We start from the raw sequence: 6,641 nt of genomic DNA on the forward strand, positions 1-6,641 counted from the left end.
GTCAGCCGACTCATGAATGTGCATCTGTCCCCGGACACAACACACTTTCATCTACATTCATCTGAAATATGTCCCTTTGTGGTTCAAACACTTGGTGCTAAGTTCACCCAATAAACATCTCCACAATACCGCAACAAGGGGTGCACATTTCTTCTACTTCCGACACTTTTCTACAAAAAGGGGTGCAAAGTTGGTAAATTCCTGCCTATTTCCTCTCAGAGACGGTCCCACCAAAAGTAAGGCTGGTATCACACGTCCAACACTTACCGTCCAAGGTTGGACCATAATATGAGGACCGGACGTGGATCTCCTAACCCAAACTTAACAGCCTCATATATGCACATAAGGCCAGTCCAGACAAGCCAGTTCGTACTCACACCGTGAATTTTAGACGTGTCAAACCTGCCTAACATGAAGCTTTTGGGCTCCAATTGAAAATCTGTAGCAGAAACTCCCCCATCTACAACGTGCCATGTACAGCGGGTGAAATAAGTATTGGACATGTCACGAATTTTCTAAATAAATAAAAGGTGCTATTGACATGAAATTCTCACCAGATGTCGGTAACAACCCATCCAATCCACACAGGCAAAGAAAAAGAAATCACCATAGATGTCCATAAATTAAGGCCTAAGACTATGTTCACACACAGCTTTTTTCATCCATAGAAAGCAATGAGAAAGTGCAAAAAAAACTGCATTAAACAAGTTTTGCTGCGTTTTTGCAGTGTTTTTTTTTCTCAGTTTTTGCTGAATAAACTAACTTTATTAAACATTTACTGTAAACAAATCACAAATGTGATCCGCACCAAAAACACAGCAAAAAGCAGCAAAACCTGCTTTTTCAGCACAGCATTTTTATTGCCAAGAGAGCGGGTTTTGACTGCAGAAAAAAATGCTGCAAAACCGCTGCATGTGAGCATAGCCTAAATGTCTTGGACACACTCGTTTGCCTTTTGGGTGGCATATCCAAATCTGGGGTTTATATCCCTTGTTCTTACCACCAAGGACCAAAAGAGACTTTAGAAACTTCTAAGTGATGTCTTTCTTTTATTTCACCCTTTGAATTCTAAATTGTTTGGCTTCTTTTGTGTCTTTTTATGTGTCTTTTGTATTTTTGAATACACTGCACCTATACATTTATTTCATTTGTGTAGGATGTGCTGGTCAATTTTTTTTTTTGCAGTGTGCATTTGGGGGTAAGTGACTACCTACAGATTAACTGTATATGCCTCCAAACTGTTCTGGGTTATTTTTAATTGGAGCTGGATCGTAGCTGCCCTTTAAATTTGCAGGTCTGGGCTCAGAAGAGATAAGGCTGACAGTCAGGGCATAACAATAGGGGTTGCAGTCACACCCTGGCTTTAGAACCTATGGGGACCCAAAAGGTCCATTTGACCCATTTGAGAAGACCAAAACTTTAAAAGACACGGGATAGTTGGTGGCCTATTGGAAATTTGTGCATTGGGACCTGTGAGCCTCAAGTTATGCCACTAATGAATGGGCTCACACAATTTGATCAAAGTACTGCTAAGCTTCTCAGCTTTGTAAATATAGTCTGTATAGTAATAATCCTGTTCAAAATTAATATGTTCTATGTCCACATATATTTTAGTGATCAGTGTGCGGCTGCATTTTTTTGTACATTTTAATGGTTCTTGTATGATCCAAAGAATCTATAGCCTTTTTTAAAGTATTTTGACTGCTAAAGAGCAGTGTGTGTTGGTTACTTCATAACTGTTGGCAACAATTTATGTATTTGGTTTGCACGGACAGTTTTAGGTGAGATTTATGCCTAATTTGTAACCTGAATATAAGGTGAAAACAAGATTTAGAAATAAACTAAACCCTTATAGCTGTCCCCATGTCATATCCTGGGAAGGTGTGTATGTGACTATTAATAACACTAGTAGAAAAATAAATAATTTTGAGTGTAAGCTGGTTTAAAAAAATGAGAATAAGACCCCGATTCATCGAGGTTGGCATTTTTCATGCCAGCTTTGAAGGGGCAGGGTGGAGTGCAAGGCGCTGATTATTCACAAGTCGCACGCCTCTTAATGAATCTGGAGGGGCAAAGTGACATGCACCTTGCCAAAAATCGTACTCCAGTCAAAGACTGGAGTAAGATTTGTGGAGTGAGGAACGCCACCATTCGTCATGAATTTGACGAGCGGGGATCCCAATCCCACCCCTGCTCTGCCCACTTTATCAGGGCTAGTGTTGAGCCACCCCCGTAGTGTTCGAGTTCGGTTCGGTTCGTCGAACACCCGTATGTTCGCCGAACTGTTTGTCGAACTGTTCGTCGAACACCTTTGAACACCGTTAAAACGAATGGCAGGCAAACAAAAACACATAGAAAACACCTTCAAAGGTGTCCAAAAGCTGACAAACTGCTCAGAAGACACAACTAACACATGGAAAAGTGACAAGTACATATAGTCATGCGAAAAGAAAAGACGTGGAGGAGTAAAAGGAGGGGGAGACACAGATATAGGCATGTCATGCCCTTCTAAAATCCAAAAAGTGAGAAGCCGACACGGCCAGTCCGTTCCTGCCCGTGCCACCTCCGTTTCGCCGGGTTTGTGCCAGAGCCACGGTGGACCCTGACTGCCAGCCCCCCTCTCCCAATACTGGTGCCTGTCCGCTGGTGGGTCGAGCGAGCCCCTCTGCGGTGGAGGCAGGTCTAATCTTTTTAATTTAAATTGTCTCTCTAATTTGAATGAGTACACTTTTTACAAGGATCTATTGAAGGGCAAGTCTCATGCCAGCAGCCGCGGTTATTCCAGCTCCAGTAGCGTCCACTAAAGCTGCTGCAGTTAAAAAGCTTTTATAAGGATCGAGCTTGGCGGTCCACCGCAAGGCGTCCTACCGCCAGTCCCAGCCCCTATGCCTTGGGGTGCCTCCCCGATGCTCTTCACTGAGTGTCCCGGGGGCCCGAACCATTTCCTTTGAAAAAATTAAGTGTCCAAACTACAGGTGGTGTAGCTTGCTTAACAGCTGGGATAATCCGCTGACTAGCAGACACTGCTACTAGGCACAAAGTATTTCCTGGGCTAGATGCAGTTAAAAATTTGTAATTAGATACTCTCGTTGGCTGCTGAGAAAGCATTCCATAGAGTCTCCTGGCACGCCATATATTATTCTCTTAAAAAGCTTGGGGTAGGGGTCTAGGGGACCCTTTTATAGGCAAAATCACGGCCCTGTATCGCAATACGTCACCTAGGCTGAAGATAAATGGAACATTTTCATCACCTTTCATAATCACCAATGGGACAAGGCAGGGATGTCCTCTGTCCCCTCTCTTATATATCCTAGTGACGGAGCACCTGCTCTCATCAATTCGCCATAACCCCAATATTAGGTGGATTGAGGTGGGAGGCACCGAGTACAAGTGCTCTGCATTTGCTGATGATGTCCTAGTATATATCACTCAATCACATATATCCATCCCTGCTGTTATGGCTGAAATAGATCACTTTGTTACATGGTCAAATTTTTAAATCAATGCAGCGAAGTCTGAGGCCCTCGATGTCTCCTTCCCCAAATCCATACAGGATTCCATCCAGTCCAACTTTCCCTTTGCCTGGCCCTCACAGGGTATCAAATACTTAGGAATTCCTATTCATAGAGACCTCTCCCGTCTATGTTATCTTAATTTTGGGCCCTTTATTGACCAACTCCATACAGACCACGGCTGGCAAGTTAGAACTGTAAGATTCACTACGTGAACCACTGGTGTTTTGTGGAAAAGCACATGTACACTGTGTTCCAAATTATTATGCAAAAAGTGTTTAGGAGTGATAAGGTAAGAATTTTTTTGTTTGTCAGTTAAACTCATTGATGGTGATGTGTGTCAGGGCTCTTTATATCACTGTAAGCAATTGCAGACTCCTGTGCTAATTAGTTTGGCAGGTGTGTCCAATGAAAGGCAAGACTACTTAAGAAGGCTGTCCCACATTATTAAGCAGCCTACATTTTCTGCCAAAATGGGAAAGAAAAAGGATGTGTCGGCTGCTGAGAAGCAACAAATTGTGGAGTGTTTAGGTCAAGGCATGACTACAATCAACATTGCCAAGACACTTCATCCTGATCATCGCACAATCAAGAAGTATGTAGCTGATTCACAGTATACATGTGTGCGTGCTGATAAGGGAAAATTGAGGACTCTTTCCTACAGGCAATTACGTCAGGTTAAAAGAGCAGCGGCAAAAAAGACTTGTCATAGCAGCAGACAAGTTTTTGAAGCTGCTGGTGCCTCCAACGTCCCCCGAACAACAAGATGCAGGGTCCTTCAGAGGTTTGCAGCTGTGCGTAAGCCATCCTGTCGACCTCCTCTATCCACTGTACACAAGCAGAAACGGCTCCAGTGGGCTAAACATTACATGAAGACTGACTTCAAAACTGTTTTGTTCACCGATGAGTGCCGTGCAACGCTCGATGGTCCTGATGGATGGAGTGGAGGATGGCTGGTCGATGGACACCCCATGCAAACACGGCTACGGCGCCAACAAGAAGGAGGTGGAGTAATGTTTTGCGCTGGAATCATGGGGAGAGAGATTGTCGGCCCCTTTAGGATCCCTGAAGGGATAAAGATGAACTCCATAATGTATGTGGAGTTTCTCAAACAGCACTTCCTGCCATGGTTCAAGAAGAAGAACCGTGTATTCCGCAGCAAGATCATTTTCATGCATGATAATGCACCGTCTCATGCTGCACATAACTAGTGTTGAGCATTCCGATACTGAAATATCGGGTATCGGCCGATATTCGCGGTATCGGAATTCCGATACTTAATTCCGATACTTTTGCAATATCGTATACCGGAATCGGAAGTTCCCATAATGCAATGAGCCATTTTCATTTTATTCAGCCAATGAGGATCCTAAGAAGTGTGGGCACATCCTGTTAGGCATGTAGGCATCTTAACTAATGGCATGGCTGTGATTGGCTGCTGAAATGATGTCATGATGCACTATAAAAGCCGCCGCCGCCATTTTGAGCTCACTCTGCTGTGAATTCAGTTAGGGATAGGACGCTGTTGTTCTGAGGGACAGTTTTAGCTACCTATTTGCTCTATACTGCTTTACCCAAGCTACTTTCTAAATCACTGTGCCTTGCAGTGCTAGTGCACAGTTCCCTGTGTTGTTCACCGCTGTCTGCAAGGTCTGTGTGTGTGAGTGCAGCTCACCCTGTAGTGTGTGCTTCAGCCAAGTCTGGTTGTAGTGCACTCAGTGTGTGTCACTGCCTCATACATTGTCCTTTTTTGCCAATTCATAATTTTTCCTGATATCTCCTATTAGTGTGGTGGTTCCATCTGTATTCAGCTAAATTGGTTCCAAACACACTATATAGGAGTAGATAGAGAAATTTTTTTGGTCTTGCAGCGCTAGTGCACAGTGCTCTGCATCTGTACTGTTCACCGCTGTCTGCAAGGTCTGGTGTGTGAGTGCAGCTCACCCTGTAGTGTGTGCTTCAACCCCGTCTGGTTGTAGTGCACTCAGTGTGTGTCACTGCCTCATACATTGTCCTTTATTGCCAATTCATAATTTTTCCTGATATCTCCTATTAGTGTGGTGGTTCCATCCGTATTCAGCTAAATTGGTTCCAAACACACTATATAGGAGTAGATAGAGGAGCCTTTCTGCAGCATTGGGCCCTGCAGCCCCAGTCAGATTAGTATTAGCCTATTTTTTGCAGCCTCATCTATTGCATTGTAGGTTACCTTCCTACATTGTAATAGCTACAAAAAGTTTGTGATACTATCGTTATTACATCTTTAGGCACATCCAGTGTCTTTTTGTGACAAAAAAAAACCTAAATAAAGTTCACCAAACACTCCACTTTACAGTTGTGTAGGCCACATTAGCTCATATTAAAGTCTAGTCCACACTTTATAAAATTAGTGTTTCTTATACCTGTTAGCAGCTGTTCAGGAATAAGCACACTAAGCCCTTAGTACTTTTCTGCCTATCTTTATCAGTCTACCAAGATGAAGAAGGCAGGGAGTAAGGCATGTGGTCGTGGGCGTGGGCGTGGAGTTTCTGCAGGGAGAGGACGTGAGGATTCTGTGCCTGCAGGGAGAGGACGTGGGGATTCTGTGCCTGCTGCGGGCACCAGTGACTCAGCATCCCCCAGTTTTACCAGGGAACAGTCCTTTATGTGCAGCTTTGTAGGAGCTAGCCGTACCCCACTGCTGCGCGAGGACCAAATTGAAGCCGTTGTCAGATGGATGGCAGCTAACGCATCGACTTCAATTAGTTCCAGATCCTCTCAGGTCCTGAGCACTGAAGAGCACCCATCTGTCTCTTTGTGACACCCCAGGGGTCTGGTTGCCACAGTGATAGAGATGTTATGTCTGAGAGCAGGTGGGAGGTCCTTTGGTCAGGGATCCTGTGCATGCCACACCTCCTGCCCAGTCTTGGGAGGGGAAGAACTTCCCCTATATAAACCCGGGGCTGAAGCAGGGTTAGGAGTCAAGGAGAGTAGAGACAAGAGACAGTCATAGGAAGAAACAGCTGGAGCTCAGTGGGAGCAATACTACTACGAGTCAGGGGCTGGCAGCTGCAGAGCTCGCCCTGACTGAGAAGCTTTCTTACCGGACCCGGCGTCCGAGGCTGTGGGGACTAACTCTTACCCAGCAGC

Source organism: Phyllobates terribilis, unplaced genomic scaffold (assembly GCF_046119375.1).
Source record: "Phyllobates terribilis strain yellow unplaced genomic scaffold, ASM4611937v1 Scaffold_5__5_contigs__length_657084704, whole genome shotgun sequence".
In the NCBI taxonomy this organism is placed as follows: Eukaryota; Metazoa; Chordata; class Amphibia; order Anura; family Dendrobatidae; genus Phyllobates; species Phyllobates terribilis.